The 23,609-nt window shown below is 41.3% G+C and overlaps 1 protein-coding gene across 9 annotated transcripts in view; it reads left to right on the plus strand.

Moving 5' to 3' along the window:
* osbpl8 (oxysterol binding protein-like 8) overlaps positions 1–23,609 on the plus strand; it is a 416,034-nt gene that overhangs the window by 187,831 nt on the left and 204,594 nt on the right. The window lies entirely within an intron of this gene.

Raw genomic sequence — 23,609 nt, forward strand, 5'->3', positions numbered from 1 at the left:
GACACTAAAGTTGGTGGAGTAGTGGACAGTTGGAAGAATGTTACAGGTTGCAGGGGGACATGGATAAACTGCAGAATTGGGCTGAGAGGTGGCAAATGGAATTCAATGCAGCTAAATGTGAGGTGATGCACTTTGGGAAGAATAACAGGAAGGCAGAATACTGGGTCAATGGAAAGATTCTTGGTAGTGTGGATGTACAGAGGGATCTTGGAGTCCATGTACATAGATCCCTGAAAGTTGCCACCCAGGTTGATAGTGCTGTTAAGAAGGCATACAGTGTTCGGTTTCATTAGTAGAGGGATTGATTCCTGGAACTGCAACTGTATAAAATGCTGGTGCGGCTACACTTGGAATATTGTGTACAGTTCTGGTTTCCCCATTACCGGAAGGCTGTGGAAGCATTGGAAAAGGTGCAGAGGAGATTTACCAGAATGTTGCCTGGTCTGGAGGGAAGGTCTAATGAGGAAAGGCTGAGAGAATTGGGTCTGTTCTCATTGGAAAGAAGAAGGCTAAGGGGGGATTTGGTAGAGACATACAAGATGATCAGAGGATGAGATAGGGTAGACAGTGAAATACTTTTTCCGAGGATGATGACGTCAGTTTGTACGAGAGGGCATAAATACAAATTGAGGGGTGATAGATTTAACACAGATGCTAGAGGCAGGTTCTTTACGCAGAGAGTGGTAGGGGCGTGGAATGCCCTACCTGCTAATGGAGTCAACTCAGCCACATTAGGGAGATTTAAACAATCCTGAGATAAGCACATGGATGATTTTGGGATCGTGTAGGGGGACGAGTTGAGAATAGTTCACAGGTCGGTGCAACTTGGAGGGCCGAAGAGCCTGTTCTGCGCTGTATTGTTCTATGTTCTAAAGTTGGTGGAGTGGTGGATCGTGTGGAGTGCTGTTAGAGGTTGCAATGGGACATTGACAGGATGCAGAGCTGGGCTGATTAGTGGCAGATGGAGTTCAACCTGAAAAAGTGTCATGATTCATTTTGGAAGGTCAAAGTTGAATGTAGAATACAAGGTTGAAAGCAGGATTCTTGGCATTGTGGAGGAACAGAGGAGTCCATATCCATAGATCCCTCAAAGTTGCCACCCAGGTTGATCTGGTTGTTAAGAAGGCATATGGTATGTTGGCTTTCATTAGCAGAGGGATTGTGTTTAAGGACCACAAGGTTATGCTGCAGTTCTGTAGTGTCCTAGTTAGACCCCACTTGGAATATTGTGTTCGGTTCTGGTTGCCTTATTGGAGGAAGAGTGTGGAAGCTTTAGAGAGGGTGCAGAGGAGATTTACCAAGATGCTGCCTGGACTGTAGGGCCTGTCCTATGAAAAAAGGTTGAGGGAGCCAGGGCTTTTCTCATGGGAGCGAAGGAGGATGAGAGGTGACTTGATAGAGGTATACAAAATGATGAAAAGCATTGAGTGAATAGTCACAGATTTTCTCTCCAGGGCAGAAATGGCTATCACAAGGGGGCATAATTTTTAAGGTGATTGGAGCAAGGTTTAGGGGAGATGTCAGAGGTAGGTTCTTTACACAAAGCGTGGTGTTATGACATGGAGTAAACCCATCTACTAATTTAAACCAGCCACACAGGAAAGATTCACCTCGTATTGTAACCTGTTAAAATTCGAGAGACAAAGAACTGCCCCAGAGGTTACTATTTAAAGTAAAAATTAACAACTTTGTCCTTTAAGTCCAACAGAGAATATTAAAACCAACAATTATTTACAATTCCTTTCTCTTAAACCTATCTTTACCTCCCACTCTCTAATGCACGTCTGATAAAAAAAATCTCGATTAAGATTTACAAAAAAAATCACCTTTCAAAACCAATCAGCTTTGCCGATTCTCCTTTGTAGACTTTCCTCTGGAGATTCCCTCCAGGTTAGCCTTGATGTTCTGCTCTGCAGACTCCCCACAGACAGGTACCTTTTGGAGAGCTCTTCAGCTAGCAGTCTACACTTGTTGGTCTTTGGCAATTCTCCCCCTAACTGTTCAAAATGTCTGGTTTTACACCCAAAATATTGGACGGTTTCATTGGTTTTAATATAATCAAAATACTAAATTCAAGTCAGATTGAATTTTGGTATCTTGGGGCATAACTTAAACTGGCCAAATTTGTTTTTGTTTCACAGCAACCCAGCTGCTGCTATTTGTTTCGACCAAGTGTTACATTGTAACTTTATTCAGGAATCTCTGTGCTTCGTCAGTCCTTGCTAGCTTTTCAACTCTCTTAAAGGTATCATACACCTCTACACCTTTATAACAGTGGTGGGTACATGGAATGCATAGTCAGCAGTGGTTTTAGACTCAGATACGTTAGGAATATTTAAGCAACTCTTGAATAGGCACATGGATGAAGTAAATTGAAGGATATGCAGCTTTGTTTGATCTTAGAGTTGGATAAAAGGTCAGCACAATATCAAGGGCTGAAGGACGTGTACTGTGCTGTATTGTTCTATCTTCAATGTTCTGCTGTTTAAATCTTTGAGTTTTGTTCTTGGTACTCTAACTTTCACTTCCACTGAACATTTACATACTTGACCTCCTATACTCTTATGAAAAAGCCCTTCATTTTTAAGCCAATGAAAAGTATAATAATGCAATAATTATTGACAGCAGGGAAAGGAAGAGAAGCTGTTTTTCTTAGAAATATCTACACCTCTGGCATCTTCTACTAGACAAATGTGGAAAATTGCTCAGCTGTGCACAATAGACCAGAAGCAGGATAAATCCAATCCTGCCAATTATTGCGCCCTCAGTCTATTGTCAATCATTAGTAAAGTGATGGAACGTGTCATCAACAGTGCTATCAAACAGCATTTGCAATTATTGTACTTGAAGTGAGTTTCTCAATGCAGTAAGGTGACCAGTGGTGTTCCACAGGGGTCAGTGTTGGGGCCACTGTTGTTTGTGATATACATAAATGATCTGGAAGAGGGCACTGTTGGTATGTTTGCAGATGACAAGAAAATTGGTGGAGTAGCAGAAAGCATAAGGGACTGTCAAAGAATACAGGAAGATATAGATAGACTGGGGAGTTGGGCAGAAAAGTGGCAGATGGATTTCAATCCAGACAAATGTGAGGTGATGCATTTAGGGAAGTCTAATTCTAGAGCAAATTATACAATGAATGGAAGAGCCTTGGGAAAAGTTGATGGGCAGAGGGATCTGGGAGTGCAGGTCCATTGTACCCTGAAGGTTGCTGCACAGGTGGATAGAGTGGTCAAGAAGACATATAGTATGCTTGCCTTCATTGGACGGGGTATTGAGTATAAGAGCTGGCAAGTCATGTTAAAATTGTACACGACGTTGGTTCGGCCACACTTGAAATACTGTGTACAGTTCTGGTCGCCACATTACCAAAAGGATGTGGACGCTTTGGAGAGGGTGCAGGTTTACGAGGATGTTGCCTGGTATGGAAGGTGCGAGCTATGAAGAGAGGTTAGATTTATTTTCATCAGAAAAAAGGAGATTGAGGGGGGACCTGATTGAGGTTTACAAGATCATGAAGGGTATAGACAGGGTCGATAGAGACAAGCTTTTTCTCACAGTGAAGGATACAATAACAGGAGGCCATGTTTTCAAGGTGAGAGGTGGAAAGTTTAAGGGGGATACACGTGGTAAGTACTTTACACAGAGGGGGGTGGGATGTGTTGCCAGCAGAGGTGGTAGAGGCAGGCATGGTAGATTCATTTAAGATGCGTCTGGACAGATGCATGAGTAGGTGGGGAGCAGAGGGATACAGATGCTTAGGAATTGACCGACAGGTTTAGACAGTAGATTTGGATCGGCTCAGGCTTGGAGGGCTGAAGGGCCTGTTCCTGGGCTGTAAATTTTCTTTGTTCTTTGTACTGACATTCATTTTGGGTTCTCCCAGGGCTGTACAGTTTCTGACCTCTTTATATCCTCAGTTCAAATGTGGATAAAAAAACTGAATTCAATAGGTGAGGTGAGGGTAACTGTGCTTGACATCAAGGCCACATTTGACTGAGTGTGGCCTCAAGGAACTTGAACAAAACTGGAGTCAATGGGAATCAGGAAGAGACTTTCCATTGGTTGGAATCATATGTAGCACAAAGGAAGATGATTGTGGTTTTAGAGGTCAGTCATCTCAGTTCCAGTACATCTGTGCAGGATTTCCTCAGGATAGTGTCCAAGATTATCTTCCTCACTGTCATATGGTCAGTCAGGCATGTTGGTGTTCAGTTATGATTGCATAATATTCAGCACATTCACGACTCCTCAGGTCGTCTGTGTTTAAGTGCAGAAAGACCTGGACAATATCTTTTCATCTTACCAGTATCCAAATTCCGACTAACAAGTGGTAAGTGATATAATGAAAACTTAAATTTATGAAGCCTTTATTACTGTAATAAAACATCCCAAGGGGCAGAATATAATGCATTATGGCGCCTCGGTGCATAGAGGTATGAAATCAAATGACCAAAACTTGGTCAAGGCAGTAGGTTGAAGGAGTGCCATGATGGACAAAAGTAAGGTAGATTAAAGAAGGGAATTTTGTAGTCTGGAGCTTTGCAACTGAAGGTATAGTTACCAGTGCTGGAATAAGTAAAGTTGGAAATATACAGAAACCAAAATTGAGAGGAGTGCACTGATCTCGGTGGATTGTGAGGAGTATGGTTTGCATAAATTAGGACTGCGTAAGCCAACAATCTGTGATAATTGTCACATTAGACCGTTACAAAGTATTAGTTACATTCAGTACTGCTGAAGAATAAGGGCAGGGCTTGAGATTTTAAATTTGTTATTCAAAATAGATGAAGGGTTACTGAAGTGCAGTCGAAGAGTTATGGTCAGTTGGAGACAATGTGTGTGTGTGAGAGAGAGAAAGAGATGACAGAAGCAAGCTGGAAGCAATAAAGTGCTGTTGTTAAGCTGTGTTATTGAGAAGGCCATTTGTAAGATGTCACTGGAGCTTGGAGAGAAGTCCCAAGAGCAGTCAGACAACTCTTTGTAGGTGGGAATCAGCGTAAGTCCAAACAGGCAGTAGGCATTCCTGTGTGTTGGAGTTGAAGCTCAAGAAAGTCCTGGAAACCAGGAGAGGCTTATAAGAAATATTTAATACTTCAGTGCAGTTGGAAGTGGAGATCAGTATTTACTTGGTGCAGCTGCGCAAAATGGGAGCTGAGGAAAGAGTCTATAACCATGGTATGGATCTTGAATCAAGAAAAGATCAGATTGATTTAAAACTGCAGGTTTTGCTCCCCAAAGGGCAGTTATAAATCAAGTACATTTTATAACAATTGAACAGTTTTAAGGCTAATCTTATTAGTATTTCCAGGAGTTTTTTAAACCGAATTCAAGTCATCATATGGCCATGATGAGATTTAACTCCCATTTTCTGTATTTGTGGTGCAGGGTTTTGAATTACTAGTGCAGTAATAACCAACTGGTGAAATGAATCCTATCATTGCACCTATTTAGCACCTGACCAGATTCCTTCAAGATCAACTTGAACAGCTGGTTAATCTGTTTTGGATATTGTTTGACCTCAGAAAGCTGATCAGGGCATTTGATAATGAAAGTACAGACAGAAGAGGACTGCAATCCTGATATAAGAATTTAGTGAGCAAGATAGGTATTTGGCAGGCATGACCTCAAAAGAATTCTGAATGGCTTAGACAGAGCAGATGTTGGGAAGATGTTTCCATGGGTAGGTGTTTTAAAAAATTCTCAAGGTCAGGTTCGTAGGGCAAGATAGGTATTTGGCAGGCATGACCTCAAAAGAATTCTGAATGGCTTAGACAGAGCAGATGTTGGGAAGATGTTTCCATGGGTAGGCGAGACTAGGACCTGAGGGCTCAGCCTTAGAGTCAAGGGAAAACCTTTTAGAACAGCGATAAGGAGAAGCTTCTTCAGCCAGAGAGTGGTGAATCTATGGAATTTATTGCCCCAGAAGGCTGTGGAGGCCAGGTCATGAAGTATATTTAAGACAGAGATAGATAGTTTCTTAATTGTAAAAGGGATCAAGAGTTACGGAGAGAAAGAGGTGGAATGCAATTAAAAACTTATCAGCCACAATTGGATGGTGAAGCAGACTTGATGGGCTGAATGGCCTAATTTCTGCTCCTATGTCTGATGGTCTTTTGATCTAAAAGGAATGATTCCAGATTATTCCCAGTAATTTGCACAAGTGATATAGAAATAGGAAGTTGAAACAAGTTAAAGCATTGATGGAAAGATAATGCATGTGGGAGGGCTTAAAATTCTGCACACGTGGTACGGGGATATGAGTCCTGGACAGGCCAGACAGGTTGCACCAAATAGAACTGGAACTGAGTTTCTTGTCTTTTGCTTATGTTTTTGGGGAGAGTTTAACTTAACTTGATAAAGGTGTAGACATTCAGATGTAACATCAGAAATGACACCATTGTGCACAGAATACTGAGACAGATGTGACTAGAAGTGGGAAGAGTATATTTTTAGGAACATCAGTTTAAGAGCAAGAACAGGTCATTTTTACCTTCAAGTCTACTCTCCATTAAATGGATCCTACAAGGTCGCCATTAAGTTGGCTATTGTAGTTCCAGACTTGTTAATATATTGAATTCAGACTTGACCATTTGCCATGGTGTGATGCAATCCCATATCTCCAGAGCATTAGCTTGGGTTTTTTGTGACTCGTCCACTGACATTTCATTTTTCAGTCATGGGGTGTGAACATTACTGATGCAACCAGTATTTATTGCCCATCCCGAGTTGCCCTGGAGAAGGTGGTAGTGAGTTGTCTTGTTGAACCACTGCAGTCCTTGTGGTGTAGGTAGAACCACGATGCTCTTAGGGACAGTGTTGACCCAGCGTCATTGAAGGAAAAGTGATATATTTCTGAGTCAGCATGGTTAATGGCTTGGGGGGAGCTTGAAGATTGTGGTATTCCCATGGATCTGATGCCCTTCTAGATAAAAGTGATCATGGGTTTGGAAGTTACTGTCTAAAGATGTTGAGTGAATTTCTACAATCCGTCTTGTAGATGGTACATACTGCTGCTACTGAGCGTCTGTGGTGGAGGGAGTGGATGCTTGTGGAAGTAGGGTCAATTGAGTGAGCTGCTTTTGTCCGAGGCAGTGTAAAGCCTCTTGCGCGTGATTGGAGCTGCATCCATCCAGGCAATTTGGGAGTATTCCATCACACTCTTGACTTATGTCCTGCAAATGATAGACAGGCTTTGGGGAGTAAGGAGGGGAGTTACTCACTGCAGTATTCCTCGTTTCTGTGTGTAAAGATTCGGAGTAAATGTTTCTTTCCACTATGACCATTATGCCACTACTTCTGCCTTGAATTAATTAAATAACCTATCCTACCCTGCTTTCTGAGTAAGAAAATTTTACAGACTAACGACCCTGAGAGAAAATAATTATTTACATCTCCATTCTAAAAGAGACTTCTTATTCTTCAATTATGTCCCCTAATTCTCATCTCCTTCTCAAGTCCCCTCAGGATTTTATGTTTCAATAAGATTAACTTCCATTCTTCTAAACTAATGGATATAAGCAAATTCTGTTCAACCTTTCATCATAACCTTTCTTCTTCAGGAGGACATTCCGGTGATAGTGATCATTGTATCATAAGGTTAAGTTTGACTAAGGGGAGGTGATGGTCTAGTGATATAATTGCTGGACTGTTAATCCAGAGACACAGATAATGTTCTGAGGACCTGGTTTTAAATCCCGCAACGGCAGATAATAGAATTTGAATTCAATAAAAATCTGGAATTAAGAGTCTAACGATAACTGTTAACGGTTGTTGGAAAAATCCATCTGGTTTACTAATGTCATTTAGGGAAGGAATCTGCCATCATTACCTGGTCTGGTCTGCATGTGACTCCACACCCAAAGCAATGTGGTTGACTCTTAACTGCCTTCTGGGCATTTAGGGAAAGGGCAATAGTGCTGAGCTGTTCAGGACATGGTTGAAGAGTTTCAGGGCAGAGGAAATGACCTAGGATAGCTCAGCACTGTCCCCATGACTTGTCCTACCTGCCTATCTTCCTTTCCACCTATCCACTCCACCCTCCTCACTGACCTATCACCTCCATCCCCACCCCCATTCACCTATTGTACTCTATGCTACTTTCTCCCCACCCCCACCCTCCTCTCATTTATCTCTCCACGCTTCAGGTACTCTGCCTCTATTCCTGATGAAGGGCTTTTGCCCGAAACGTCGATTTTCCTGCTCCTCAGATGCTGCCTGAACTGCTGTGCTTTCCCAGCACCATTCTAATCTAGAATAAGAGTTTGATTACCAGATTCTTCAAAATGTAACTTTAACAAGCTGCTAGGAAAATATAAACCCCAAGAAAATCGAAGACGTTGACAGCTTGCTTGTCATGTGGATGTTGCTGGGTTGCACTAACTAGAATAAGCAACATTCCACTCTAAAGTAGCTGTTTTGAAAACTGTAGTGAATTCATACCATCCATTCCCCCATATGATATTAAAAAATCTATTTCATTGTTAATCTCACAGGCCTTGTAACAATGAATATATTACTTCCGAGTTGGAGATATTTTACCGTTTAAATTAGATTTCTCTTTGACCTGTAGTACACTGGTACTCTTTTGTTTTGAACCATTTCAGAATAATGATCTAGCAAATGTTTCTTTTTTTTCGTCATGGAGTTTTACAGCACTGAAAGCGGCTATTCTTGCTGTTCTCCCATTTCTCTGCACTTGTTTCGTAGCCTTATATGCAGTGGCATTTCAAATGACCATCAAAATACTTACATGTTTTGACGGTTTGCGCATCTACCACATTTTCAGGCTTTTTATTCCATGTACCCACCCCACTCTGGCAGATGAATTGTTCTTTAAATCTCCTTTAGACTTCCTGCTCTTAACCTTAAATCTCTGTCACCTGTTTATTGATTTCTGTACCAAGGGAATTGGTTCCTCTGTCTATACCTGTCATAATTTTGTACACTTCAGTCAGGTTCCCTCCTTGGCCTTTTCTCCTGTAAGGAAAACAGCCTCAGCCAATCCAGGCTGTTTTCATAAAACCAAAAGAACTGCAGTTGCTGTAAATCGTAAACAAAAACAGAAATTGCTGAAAAAGCTCAGCAGGTCTGGAAGTATCTGCGGAGAGAAATAAGAGTTGACATTTTGGGTGTCAGTTTTGAGGAAGGGTCACTGGACCCAAAACATTAACTCTGGTTTCTCTCCATAGATTCTGCCAGACCTGCTGAGCAGGTTGTGTTCGTATCTGAAACCCTCCAGAACTTGCAACAACCTGGTGAATCCCTTAGAACATAGAACATAGAACAGTACAGCACAGAACAGGCCCTTCAGCCCACGATGTTGTGCCGACTCCTGATCCTCATGTATGCACCCTCAAATTTCTGTGACCATATGCATGTCCAGGAGTCTCTTAAATGTCCCCAACGACCCTGCCTCCACAACTGCTGCTGGCAATGCATTCCATGCTCTCTCAACTCTCTTTGTAAAGAACCCACCTTTAACATCCCCTCTATACTTTCCTCCAACCAGCTTAAAACTATGACCCCTCGTGTTAGTCATTTCTGCCATCTCTGGTTTTCGACTCTATCTATGCCTCAATTAGGTCCCCTCTTCTCCTCCTTTTCTCCAATGAAAAAAGTCCAAGCTCAGTCATCCTCTCCAAATAAGCTAAGCCCTCCAGTACAGGCAGCATCCTGGTAAACCTCCTTTGAACCCTCTCCAAAGCATCCACATCTTTCCTTTAATAGGGCGACCAGAACTGGACGTAGTATTCCAAGTGCGGTCTAACCAAAGTTTTATAGAGCTTCAACAAGATCTCACGACTCTTAAACTCAATCCCCCTGTTAATGAAAGCCAAAAGCCTTCTTCACTCTCTGTAGTCAATCACAGCCTCCTTCTCATAATCTCTGTTTTCTCTGCTTCCTTCCCTTTTCACGTCTACTATGATTTTTCTGTATTCAGCCTGGTTTTTGCTTTGCCGTCAATTTTTCCTCTGTTAATTTTGCAACCTTTTTCCACTTCATCTAGCTATCCATTTCTTTTGACATCGAGAGAACTCTGGACTTGCTTGTCCTACCTTCACTCCTTGTGGAAATGTTCTTCAACTCAACCCAAACTACCTTCTCTTAAAAGACAACAGTCATTTTATTCCAATTTAGCTGAAACAGATTTGTCTTCAACCCCCTGAAATTTGGCCGCCTCCAATTAATAATTTTCACTCTCTATTTTCCCTTGTCCTTTTCCATACCTAATCTAAACCCTTTAACACTTTTGTTCCTGTTCCCTAAATGTTCCTCTTTGATGTTTTACATACCACATTCATTATGTTAGTTTCAAAGGGGTGGGAGTTGCAGGGGGATGGAGATGGACGTGGGGGAGGGGAGGGTGGAAGTTATGGGGTAGTGAGGGCGGTGGGGAAGGAGGGGTAGGTAACCGACAGTTTGTCATTTCAATCAGTTATCTGGTTGAAATCATTTGATTACATTGAGTACAGCAATTCATACTAGACTTGCCAGGCCATTTCAGAGGGCAGAAGAGAGTCAACCATATGGCTGTGGGTCTGGAGTCACTTGTAGGCAGACAAGGTGAGGATGACAGGTTTCCTTCCCTGAAAGACATTGGTAAAGGACAAGGACAGCAGATACATGGGAACAACACTACCTGCAAACTCCCTTCCAAGTCATTCATCATCTTTACTTGGAAATATATTGCCATTTCTTCACTGTTATTGGGTCAAAATCCTGGAGTTCCCTCCCTAACCGCATTGTGAGTCAACCCAACAGCATGTGGACTGCAGCAGTTGAAGAAGGCTGCTCACCACAACCACCTCAAGGTCAACTAGGGATGCCCATGTCCCACAAATGAATAAAGAAAAAATGTGCATTGTATTTGCATACTGTAGCTCTGTGGTAAGATGCCCTGCAAGTGTGTGGGAAATCTGCAAAATGATGAAAATTGACTGGTTTGTAAATAATTGCCACTTAAAAACCAATCATTGCCAACTCAATTTACAAAACTAACAAGGCCAGCTATCTAATGATACAAATCACTTTTCCAAACTGGTTGGTCATTGTCCAGCAGGAAGGGCTTGAAAGGTTGGACCAAAAGGCCTTTTTCTATGCTGTAGACCTTGATGACTCTGATCTACAGCTCAGCAAAAGGCCCTTTTGTTCATTTTATGAAAAATAAGCTCACTGAGATAAGGCCTCCTTCATCCTGGCTTAATGTCGTCATTATTGCTCACTGGAAGATCACAATTCACGAAGAGAAGAAACTTGTTTCTTCCCTTCCTGTATTGGGTTAGTGTTACTCTCAATGTGGTATAATTTCTATTCAGTATTTTGTTGTATTCTTTCCGAGTTTCTTGAATGTACTTCTGAATGTGGCTGCACAATGCTGCAGAAAGGTGAGTGTCTTGCAAACAAATTTTCTGAAAGGAAGAATTTCCCAAGTGATTTTCGTCTTGGCAACTGCTTTATCCTCTGGGGAGGTTGAACTCCTCTCAAGATTAAAGAAGGTCTATCAGCCTGACACACACATCTCTAATGCCCAGGTGTCAGTTATTATTGTGAAAAGCTTTTCCTGCTGTAACTCAGCTCAGACCATTTGTTGCTTAGGATGTATCCAGAAAGATATATACACTATTTAGTGTGAGATATACTTAAGATAGATATCTTCTGAGACTTCCTGTTAGTTTTTAAAGTAGTTGAGTCCTGAAATGGTGGGCTAACAATGTACTGATTTTCATGAAATGCAATGAGTAGATTGCACCTCATATAAAATTACATTTGTAATACAGACTATTCAGTTACTGAATAATCTAAATGCTAATCATGAAGATTGCACTGTTTTTGTTTCGTTTCATAGACTATCACTAATTGTTGCTGGATCTAAACTGAGTTGTATGAATTTATTGATGGTCATTGACACATTTTGATTGCTTCCTTTTCTTTAACCTGTTGGAAACCTGCATAATTTTAACAGGCTGAGACAGGTAGGTCCAGGAAGGGTGTTCCTGATGGTGGGGAAGTTCAGAATTAGAGGTCACAGTCTAAGGTCACAGGATAGGCCATGTAGGACTGAGATGAGAATTTCTTTCACCCAGAGAGCAGTGGTATTTGCTACCTCAAAAAGCTGTCAAGGCCAACACATTGAATGATTTCAAGAAGGAATTGGGTATAGCACTTGGGGCTAAAGGGATCAAAGGATAAGGGTAAAAAGCAGGTATCACCTATTGAGTTGGACAATCAGCCATGATTAGATTAGATTCCCTACAGTGTGGAAACAGGCCCTTCGGCCCAACAAGTCCACACAGCCCTTCCGAAGAGTAACCCACTCAGACCCATTTCCCTCTGACTAGTGCACCTAACAGTATGGGCAATTTGGAATGGCCAATTCACCTGGCCTGCAGATCTTTGGACTGTGGGAGGAAACCCACACAGACACAGGGAGAAGGTGCAAACTCCACACAGACAGTCACCCTAGGCTGGACTGGAACCTGGATCCCTGGTGCTATGAGGCAGCAGTGCTAACCACTGAGCCACTGTGCCACCCTGATCATAATGAATGGCAGAGCAGGCTCATGGGGCCAAATGGCCTACTCCTTCTATTTTCTATGTTTCTGTGTTTAATTTGTTTGTAGGAAGTGGGCATTTCTGGCTAGGCCACTACTTATTGTCCATCCTTTAACCACAGTGGACAGATAATTGTAAACTCAGGTTTACTTTGCATCCAACTGGACATTTTCATAATATCGGTTTAAATTGCATATTAATGGTTAAGGTAGATAATGTCTTGTCAGATTAATGTTAATCTGTCCAAAGCCTGTCAACTGAAAGGCAGACTAAATCTGACCTATTTCCACTGTGAGCTAATGTTGATGCAATTAAACAGAGTAGCTTATTAATCAAAGGAAGCCTGCGTCAGGACAGTTGACATTTTATGTAAGAGATTCCTTAATATTGGCCTGATGCATTCTAAATATTTCTTAACTTGCTTGAACTGGTAATGTTTTGTTTAGAAGTTGTTTTTAAAAGCTCTACCACTTTCCAAATGAGATTTAAGGATCATTGTGCTTTGAGCAGGCTGCTGATGTGTGGTTTGATAAGTTGGTGCTGATTTGCTTTTGGCAATATCTGTGCTATTTTGACATACTCAATAGCCAAGTGGAAAGACAGGTTTGATATTGACCAAAAGCTGATGTAAATAAAGTGAAGCCAGTTTGTAGTACTTGAAATAGATGCAAGTGTAATTGAAGTTGGTCTTTAGTGAACTGGGAACAGAATCTATTCAGAAGCAGCCTTGTAGGTTTTTGCATTATTGTAGTTTATTGGTATCTGTACTATTCATAACAAACTGTCAGGTATTTTATGTGAGGTTTTAAAGGTTTCTTCATCTGGTTCAGAATGAAGTTTTGTCAGAGTTCTTTTAGGCACTGCAGTTTGAGGTGAAGTATGATGAGCAGTTCTCAATGTAATTCTTTGGTGTCGTCTGGCCGAAAGACTGAAATATTGTGTATAATATGAGCTAGAATGAATACAGTTCGGTTAAACCCCCAAAAAATGAGGACTGCATTTTGGGTTTTCTGAAAATGGTTATACTGTATCACAGTGAAGTAATAATGATAATTTCCAGAAGGCATTTGACAAGGTGCTGCACAAAAGGCTGCTGTGTAAGATAAAGGTGCACCGCATTAGGGTAATGTATTAGCATGGATAGAAAATTGGTTAACTCGCAGAAAGCAAAGAGTAGGGATAAATGGGTTTTTTTCTGGTGGGCAATCAGTGACTAGTGGTGTGCCTCAAGAATCAGTGTTGGGGCTGCAATTGTTTACAATTTACAATATTGATTTGGAGTTGGGGACCAAGTGTAGTGTGTCAAAATTTGCAGGTGACACTAAAGTGAACAGGTAGAGCAAAGTCTGCAGAGGGATAAAGATAGGTTAGGTGAGTGGGCAAGGTTGGTGAATGTGACATCATCCATTTTGGTAGGAGTAACAGCGAAATGGATGATTATTTAAATGATGTTTTTTTTATAGAAACGTATAAAATTATGAAAGGAACTGATAGGATAGAAGCAGGAAGGTTGTTTCCACTGGTGGGTGAAACTAGAACAAGGGGGCTTAGCCTCAAAATAAAAGGGAGCAGATTTCGGACTGAGTTGTGGAGGAACTTTTTCACCCAAAGGGTTGTGAATCTGTGGAATTCCCTGCTCAGTGGAGCATTTGATTGCTTTTTTAAGGCAAATTTAGGTAGATTTTTGAATCAGTAAAGGTATTAAGGGTTATGGTCAGCTGGCAGGTATGTGGAGCTGAGTGCACAAGAAGATCAACCAGGATATTAGTTAATGGGGGAGCAGGCTTGACGGGCCAGATGGCCTCCTCCTACTCCTTGTTCTTGTGTTTCTATGTTCTTATCTTCTTAAAATATGTGTAAAATGTAGGTGAAAACAATTAAAAGTTGAAGTATGTTTATGTGACATTTGCTCGACTGATACCAGGGATGTGAAAATGTTGTAAAATGCGGAGACTAATTAACTAGAATTTTGCTGAAATAGTAAAGGCTAAGAACAACCTTCATGGAGATATTTAAATCGTGGAAGGTTTTGTAGATTGAAAAAGGAAAGCCTGCTTTTCATTGGTTTACCAATGACAAGGTATTATTCTTTCAAAATCCTGACAGGCAGAGCAAGGAAGGGATTAGGAATAATTTCATATGGCTGCCTATTGGAGTACGGAATGCTTTATCGTAACAGTTTCAGCTAGAGATCAATGCATCTTTTAAAAGAAAATTCTATTTACTTTGAAGGAGTAAGTAAACTGAGAGAAGAGTCATGTCGCGAATTTGTTCACAATCAGCACATACATAATGAACTGAATAGCTATTTCCTTCTGTATTGTAAATTTCTGTACTTGCAGGGCAACAAACGATTGTGACAAGTCATTATACTTGTAATTATCTCGTATTTTTAGTGCATTAGGATGTTGTTTGCTGCAGTTTGCATATTTAGTAGAACAAACAACTTATGCAACATCCTCAACGCAATGAAAGGATTCAATCTTCTTCTAAGCAGCATTATCAAATAAAATATGACACTAAGCCATATTAGAAGATATTGCGCCGAATGGCCAAAACTCAGTTGAAGAGTTAGGTTTTAATGGAAGAAACAGAGCTGGAGTTTTGCAGGGAAGGTATTCCAGAACCTGGAGCCGAGGATGCTGAAGGCATGAACACTAATAAGAGGATAAAAACTAGAGGAAGGCTGTTGAGCCTCTAACACCATTTGATACGGTCTTATCTCTGCCTCAACTCTACTTTCTCCTTACTCTCCATAACCTTTCAACCTTTAACAAATTAAAAATCTGTCCAGCACACCCTTAAATTTACTCAGTGTCCCAGTATCCACTACACTTTAGGTTAGTGAATTCCGTAGATTCACAAATCTTTGAGAGAAATAATCTGCTACCCTTATCTAAAGCTATAAACCCTTGGCCTAGATTGCCTGAATTAAGGAAAGATCCATTCCAGTTCGACTTTATGAATTCCCTTTTAACATCTTTATACCTCAGATAGAACAATTTAATCTTTTAACATTACACTCCACCATGAAACTGAACCTTCCAGTTCAGCGAGCAAACCTACATCCATTACATTCCACCCTTTTATCATTCCATGATAACCACCTAGATTACACTACCAGTTTTCGTAAGACTCTTGACAGCCGGTATTTAAGCAATTTATTGACACACAACATGTAATGACATGTAATGATTAAAACAACAAAAATTACTAATCCATGCAATAGATAGAATCCGAAGAATCTTCCCACGTGGAACAAACAAGTCCACCAGTAAAACTCTTAAATCCACAGTCCTTAGTGACCACTCCATCCCTTCCAAGTTGAGTGGAAATGAGCCAGTTATCCAAAATCTCCTTCAGTGAAGTCCAACCTGAAAAGAAAATCAAGAGTCCTTCTGCATCACTCCATGGAGAAATCTGTATTCTTAGATAAGGGCAGTTAAATACTTAACAAAACTGACGAGATTTCCAACCTTGCGGAGATGCTTTAAATGGAGGATACCAGTGCATCTGAGCACCCACAGGCTAGGTGAATGTAGCATTCTTTGCTACTTCTGCTCCTCTGCTGTCAAAAATATAACAAAGTCAACTGGCTGTTTAGGTATTAGCTTGATCATTGAACCTTCATATCCCTTAAATGATCAAAAGACAAGGTAAAGCTCACATGGTTTAATGTCCATAGGAAGACCACTGACAAAAAGCATACTGCCCTCCTCTTCACTGTTAGCTTTTTCACTTTTTGAGCTCATGACTGGGGAGCTGATTGAACCTGTTGGATCAGGTTGTGGAGGGGTGGGTGGTGGTCCGAAGATGTGCTTTACCTGTGAATGGAGAAACTCTCTCGAGATGATGTTAGCTGCTGAAAGCATCTCTGCCTTTCCTCTCTCATTCCCTCCTTGCCAAGGTGGCTATCAGTAGGAAGACAGTCATACATCTAACTGCACTAAATTATGTCTGCCTGTTTCAACATTGTATCGTCTTGAAGTCTGTAACTCTGTTCACTGTTGATGACATTATCAAATTTTATACAATCCATATACTTCTAAAATCTACTGTCTAAACCATCAGTCATTTATAAACAACAATCAATGGTCCTAAAATCAAACCCTCAGGAACCCCATTCAGGTTATTCAACAATTAATTTTCCTTTGATAAATTGATATTTGACTAATGTGAAAGTTGTCAGGAAAAGTATTTCAAAAGTCTGGAACTACAAGAAAATGTTTCTTGTGCTTTTGCCATTGAAGAGGCAGTTCCAGGTTAGATTTAAATCTCAAACATTCGTGGGAAACCAATGCAGAGTATATTAAATTATATTCTCCAAATGAAACTACCCAAATAAAACAGTCAGAATTACAGTGGCAACTTCGGTAGAGATCAACATTCTTTGAATTTGCAATGTGAAGGGGCCAATGAAGTCTGAACAATAATTGACATCACTGAAACAGCTCAGCCTCAAGTTGTAATATTTTCTAAAATCTTAACAAATCATCAAAATTAAAATGTACTCTTCTTTTTGTGAAAACTGTATTACAAACAGAGCAGCAAAGATATTATCATACAACACTCATCTGGCTAAAGTATGACCACTGACACAATTGTTTTTTTAAACAGGCACTGTAGAATTTCAAATAACTCATTGGCTCAAAGTCCTCAATCAATTTGTTTTAAGGTTACACGTTTGATAATTTTAAGAACGACATAATGTTGTCTCATATTAATGTAAAAACAAAATCTGCTCTATTACATAGCCCACAAAACGCATTGAATTGAGATCCTAGTTCAGATAAAGCAAAACAGTTACTTTGATATTTTCTGAACCAGTATTTTAACAAATCAAAATATTTAAATATCAACCCCACTCAGCATGACATAATTTATATGGAAACTCCCTTTTTTAGTCCCAAATATTAGTACAATCTTAATTTCAGTGTTTCTCTTTTTTTCTTATTCTCTCGATGAAGTTACACTTATAAAAAGAGAAAACCCTCATAGTAGACCACATGGCACTGCAGTCCAAGCCACTCCCTTCCCCCAGAAGAAAGACTCGTCGAGTCGGGTCCACAGCCCGGAAACTAAGGTTCCCACAAGAAAACCCTGACTGAGTTTCCCTGGTAGTTATTGAACTTGACTGTCAGGATCTGAGTGGACCGGCTCCACTTTCTCCCCCTTTTTCCAGTGACACCATGTTGTCCTAAAAGTACTTCTGAGGGGAGTTGTGGTGAACAAAGGCGATAACTTTTAAGAAGTACCAAATTCTAACTTTTTTTTAATGCTGTGGAGCATCAAACCTCGTGTCTATAGGACTCCAAGCTCCTTTTTCCAGGAGACTTTACCCCCCTTTTGCCTGGGGAACTCGAATGCCTTTCTGATTTTACCTCTCACAGGGCCTTGAACCTATTTTTCTTACTCTGTATATCTGGGGACTTGAACCCCAATTAAACAAAGGTGTCCCTAACTCCAATTAAAACCCTGGGGATTCTAATCCTAATCAAACCGTAGGGGACTCTAACCCGAATTAAAACCCAGCTTTGCACAAATCAACTCGGTGTGCAAGTTACCTCAAAGATTCCATCATCACAAGTCCCAGGAGACGAGGGGTCAACTGAGTGTTAAGTTTGGAGAGAGAGATCAGCGTGAATCTTACCTTGTGGGTCTATCAGTCTCACACAACCAACACTTACACGATCGCTTATTCAGCTCAACTGGAAGCTCCGTGTATGTTGGAATCCCACTGCTGCCACCATATGTTAGGTTCTTATCCCGAGGTTTCTCACACACGATGCAATTTTCACACACCAACCTCTGCAAACAGTTAAAGTTTATTAATACCTGTTCAAGCTGGGTGACCCCCTTTGACCCTCTTCACAGCCGTGCGAAGCCGAGTCAAAGAGGCCCCGAACAAAGGAAACACGTCCCTTTTATACAGGTCAGTTAGTAATGCTCACAGGTACTCCAACCACAACCCCCCTCAATAACCACATGTTATCCCATGTACAATAGTAGGATGAGGTCAACCTCGGAGATAATGTCAATACCCTAATTCTGGGGAATCGTTGCACAAACGATTTCCTGACTCAGTGACTCCCCAGGTTGATGTAGGTGTGATATGCTTCGGTATCAGGGGATGGTTGCAAATGAATTTGATTGGCTGAGGAATGGCTATGAAAGCATTTCTGAGTGGAAGGAACTGAATGAGAGTTTAATTTGATAATAGCAGTAGAATAGTAGTAAATGGCTGCCTAAATGAAGTGTGAGTTACAATGGATAGTCATCCAGATTGCTGATGCTATCTGTGAGACAGAATATCACTCCCACCCACATCCAGAATGTTCAGCATCTTGGAGAAAGTACAGTTTAACTCTTTAACATTACATTAATGTCCAGAGAGATAGTACAATTTAATCTTTCAACATTACAAACTCAGAGTACAACGGGATCTTGATCAGATGGGCAAATAGACTGAGGAGTGGCAGATAGAACATAGAGAGGTACAGCACAGAACAGGCCCTTCGGCTCACGATGTTGTGCCGAGGATTATTCCGAATCTAAAATAAAATAACCTAACCTATGCACCCCTCAATTCACTGCTGTCCACGTGTATGTCTAGCAGTCGCTTAAATGTCCCTAATGACTGTGCTTCCACCACCACCGCTGGCAACACATTCCATGCATTCACAGTTCTCTGCGCAAAGAACCCACTTCTGACATCTTCTGTATACCTACTTCCTAATATCTTAAACCTGTGACGCCTCGTGCCAATCAATCCTGCCCTGGGGAAAAGTCTCTGGCTATTGACTCTATCCATGCCTCTCATTACCTTGTATATCTCAATCAGATCACCTCTCTTCCTCTTTCTCTCCAGAGAGAAAAGTCTGAGCTTAGTCAATCTCTCTTTGTAAGACAAGCCTTCCAGTACAGGCAGCATTCTGGTAAACCTTCATTGCACCCTCTCCAAAGTCTCTGTCTTTCCTATAACAGGGCAAACAGTACGGGACGCATTATTCCAAGTGTGGTCTCACCAGGGTCTTGTTGAGCTGCAGCAAAGCCTTGCAGCTCTTAAACTGGATCCCCCTGTTAATGAAAGCCAAAGTACCATATGCTTTCTTAACAACCCTGTCCACTTGGGTGGCACCTTTGAGGGATCTATGCACTTGAACACCAAGATCCCTCTGTTCCTCCACACTGCTAAGAATCATGTCTTTAATCCTATATTCAGCATTCAAGTTTGATCTTCCAAAATGCATCACTTCGCATTTATCCAGGTTGAACTCCATTTGCCATTTCTCAGCCCAGCTCTGCATCCTGTCTATGTCACGCTGCAGCCTGCAAAAGTACTTGATACTATCAACGGTAACTCCAACCTTTGTGTCACCTGCAAATTTACTAACCCACCCCTCAACCTCCTCATTCAAGGCATTTCTAAAAACTACAAAGAGCAGCGACCCAAGAACAGAGCCCTGCGGGACACCATTCACCACTGACCTCCAGGCAGAATACTTTCCATCTATAACCACTCTCTGCCTTCTGTCAGCCAGCCAATTCTGAATCCAGATAGACAAATCTCCCATATCACATACTTCCTTGACTTTATGAATGAGCCTACCATGGGGAATCTTATCAAATGCTACACCACATCCACTGCTTGATCTTCATCGACCTGTCACCACTTCAAAGAACTCAATATGATTTGTGAGACATGACCTGCCCCTCTCAAAGCAATGCTGACTGCCTTTAATCATGCAAAGCTTTTCCAAATAGTCATCAATCCTATCCCTCAGAATTCTTTCCAAAACCTTGCTGACCACCTACGTAAGACTGACTGGTCTGTAATTGCCAGGGATTTCCCTAAAACCTTTCTTGAAAAGAGGAACAACATTCTCCTCCCTCCAATCCTCAGGTATAACTCCCATGGAGAGTGTGGAAGAAAAGATCTTTGCCAGCGGCTCAGCAACCTCCTTTCTTGCTTCCCAGAGCAACCTAAGATAAATCTGGTCTGGCCCTGGGGACTTACCAATCTGAATGTTTGCCAAAATTTCCAGCACATCAATTTCATCAATCTTGATCTGTTCAAGCCTGTATACCAGCTCCTCAAAGTTCTCATTCACAACAAGGTTCCTTTCCTTTGTGAAAACTGAAGCAAAAAACTCATTTAGAACTTCCCCTATCTGCTCAGACTCTATACACAAGTTCCCTAAGCTATCCCTGACCTGCCCTATCTTTTCCCTGATCATTCTCTTATTGCTCACGTATGAGTAAAATGCCTTTGGGTTCTCCCTAATCCTTCCTGCCAAGCCTTTTTTGTGCTCCCTCCTGGCTCTTCTCAGTCCATTTCTGAGCTCCTTTCTAGCAAGCCTGTAATGCTCTAAAGCTGTGCTAAATCATTGCTTCCTCCACCTTGCATATGCTGCCTTCCTCCCTTTTATGAGAAGCTCCTCTGTTCCCGTCTTCCAAGGCTCCTTAGTCTCACCCCTTCTCACCTGTCTCAGAGGGTCAAATTTGAGCATCACTCGCAACAACTGCACCTTAAGTAGTCTCCACATGTCTGTTGTGCCCTTCCTATGGAACAATTGCTCCCTATTTGTACTTCCGAACTCCTGTCTGATAGCGTCATAATTTCCTTTACCTCAATTAAATATCTTCTCATGGTAACTGCTTCTTTCCCTCTCCAAGGCTGTGGTAAATGTGAGGCAGTTGTGGTCTTAAGTTTAATTTAGATAAATGCAGGGTGCTGCATTTTGGAAAAGCAAATCTTAGCAGGACTTATACACCTAATGATAAGGTCCTGTGGAGTGTGGCTGAACAAAGAGACCTTGGAGTGCATGTTCAAAGTTGCTTGAAAGTATACTCACAGGTCGATAGGATAGTGTCAGAGCTTCAAGTATAGGAGTTGGGAGTTCATGTTGTGGCTGTACAGGGCATTAGAAGGATGTTGTGAAACTTGAAAGGGTTCAGAAAGGATTTACAAGGATGTTTCCAGGGTCGGAGGATTTAAGCTCTAGGGAGAAGCTGAATAGGCTGGGACTATTTTCCATGGAGTGTCGGGGGCTGAGGGGTGATCTTATAGAAGTTTGTAAAATCATGAGGAGCATGGAGAGGATAATTAGACAAAGCCTTTTCCCTGGGGTATGGGAGTCCAGAACGAGAGGGCATAGGTTTAGGGTGAGAGGGGAAAAATTTAAAAGGGACAACATTTTTACGCAGAGGGTGGAGTATGTATGGAATGAGCTGCCAGAGAAAGTGGTGGAGACTGGTACAATTACTGCATTTAAAAGGCATCTGGGTTGATGTATGAATAGGAAGAGTTTAGAGGGATATGGGCAGATAGGACTGGATTAGGTTAGAGTATCTGGTCAGCATGGACATGTTGGACCGAAGGGTCCGTTTCCATGCTGTATGTCTCTATGACGCTATAGGGGAGGGGAGGCAATGGCGTAGTGGCATTATCACTGGACTGTTAATCCAGGGACCTGGGTTCAAATCCTACCACGCCAGATAGTGGAATTTTAATTCAATAAAAATCTGGACTTGAGTCTAATGATAACCATGCATCTGCTATCATTTCAGAAAAACCCATGGCTCACTAATGTCCTTGAGGGAAGGAAACTGCCAACCTTACCAGGTCTGGCCAACATGTGACTCCAGACCCACAGTAATGTGGTTGACTCTTAACTGTCTGCTGGGCAATTAGAGATGGCCCAGCTGACAACAATTGCACAACCAAAATTTCATTTGCATAAGGGTGCTGTTGATATGAGTTCAAATATGGGCAGTCGGCCATCATCCTTGCATTTCAGCACAGGTTTTATAGATATGGTGATGACACCGAGCTGCATCTCTGCAACAGTTCTGTCAACTTCTTCACTGCCTGTGCATTCTCAGACTGTTTGACTAGATTCAAGTGAAACGTTAGGTTAGTTTATGCTATTAACTCAGTAATACAAACTCATCAATATATTCGCTACTCGTTCCTTCCTCTGCCCCAGCTATTTGTCATGCTGAACTGGATTGTTCACAGTCCTGTTATCCTATTTAACCCCAGAGATATGTTTCCCATCCCATATTCTCTCTACTACAAAAGCTATTTACTTTCACTTGTTTTTTCAGTTATGTCCACCCATGCCTTTAAGCTACCTATTGACAGTTCCATCCATGCCATTTTCGCTTACAGACTGGTCTTTTCTAGACATCGTCGAAGGCAGTCTGATTTCTACCTCCTTGAGCATTAGTCCATTTGAAACACTGTTCCCATATTTTGTCTAGCAGCAAGTGTCGCTCACCCATCAACCTGGTTCTTGCTGACCCACAGGGGACCTTCCCAGTTGTATTTGATCCTATTTTCTGCATATGTATCAGGATATCATATCGGTATCTTGATGATGTTTCTCTTCCTCAGCCGAATGATATGATATCTCTGCTCCACTGTGGGTGAGCTGACACCTTTTGCTGGAGCTTTGGTCATTTCTATTAGAGTGTAATTTCTGATGTCACCCTCCAATATCTTGCAAAATGATTGAGCATCAATTGTGAATAAACTATTTTGTCACTGTGGGTATTTCAGCTTTCCGCAATCCAATTCTTTTGTGAAGTTCCAGTGGGGTAAAATGGATAGAACAACAAATAAGGATCCACATATGAGCTGATTGGAAATATAAGAAACACATTCCTTACTCGTGATCACATTCTTGGTTGCTCAACATTAGGAAACAATAGTTGAAAATTGGAACCATGTCTCACAAAGTCCAAGATTTTTTATTTGGATAATTGCTAACTCATTTTGTTACTGAATGCCACCCCATAGCAATCCTTCTCCTTTAGTAACCGATTTTGAATTTTAGGGTCAACCTATTTCAATTTAAAAATCATCACATGCCACTCTTGGACTGCACCTTAATTCAGAGGTGAAGGGACTGGTTGAACAAAATTAAGCTTGGTATAACAATCATAATCCTGAATCCTCAGCTCCTTCAAGTGAATTGGTGAAGGAACTAAATTCATGGATGGTCAGAGAAATGCCAGTTTCTGTCTGATTTCATAGCAGTGGACTGAAA

This window comes from Chiloscyllium plagiosum, chromosome 19, assembly GCF_004010195.1.
Source record: "Chiloscyllium plagiosum isolate BGI_BamShark_2017 chromosome 19, ASM401019v2, whole genome shotgun sequence".
NCBI lineage: Eukaryota > Metazoa > Chordata > Chondrichthyes > Orectolobiformes > Hemiscylliidae > Chiloscyllium > Chiloscyllium plagiosum.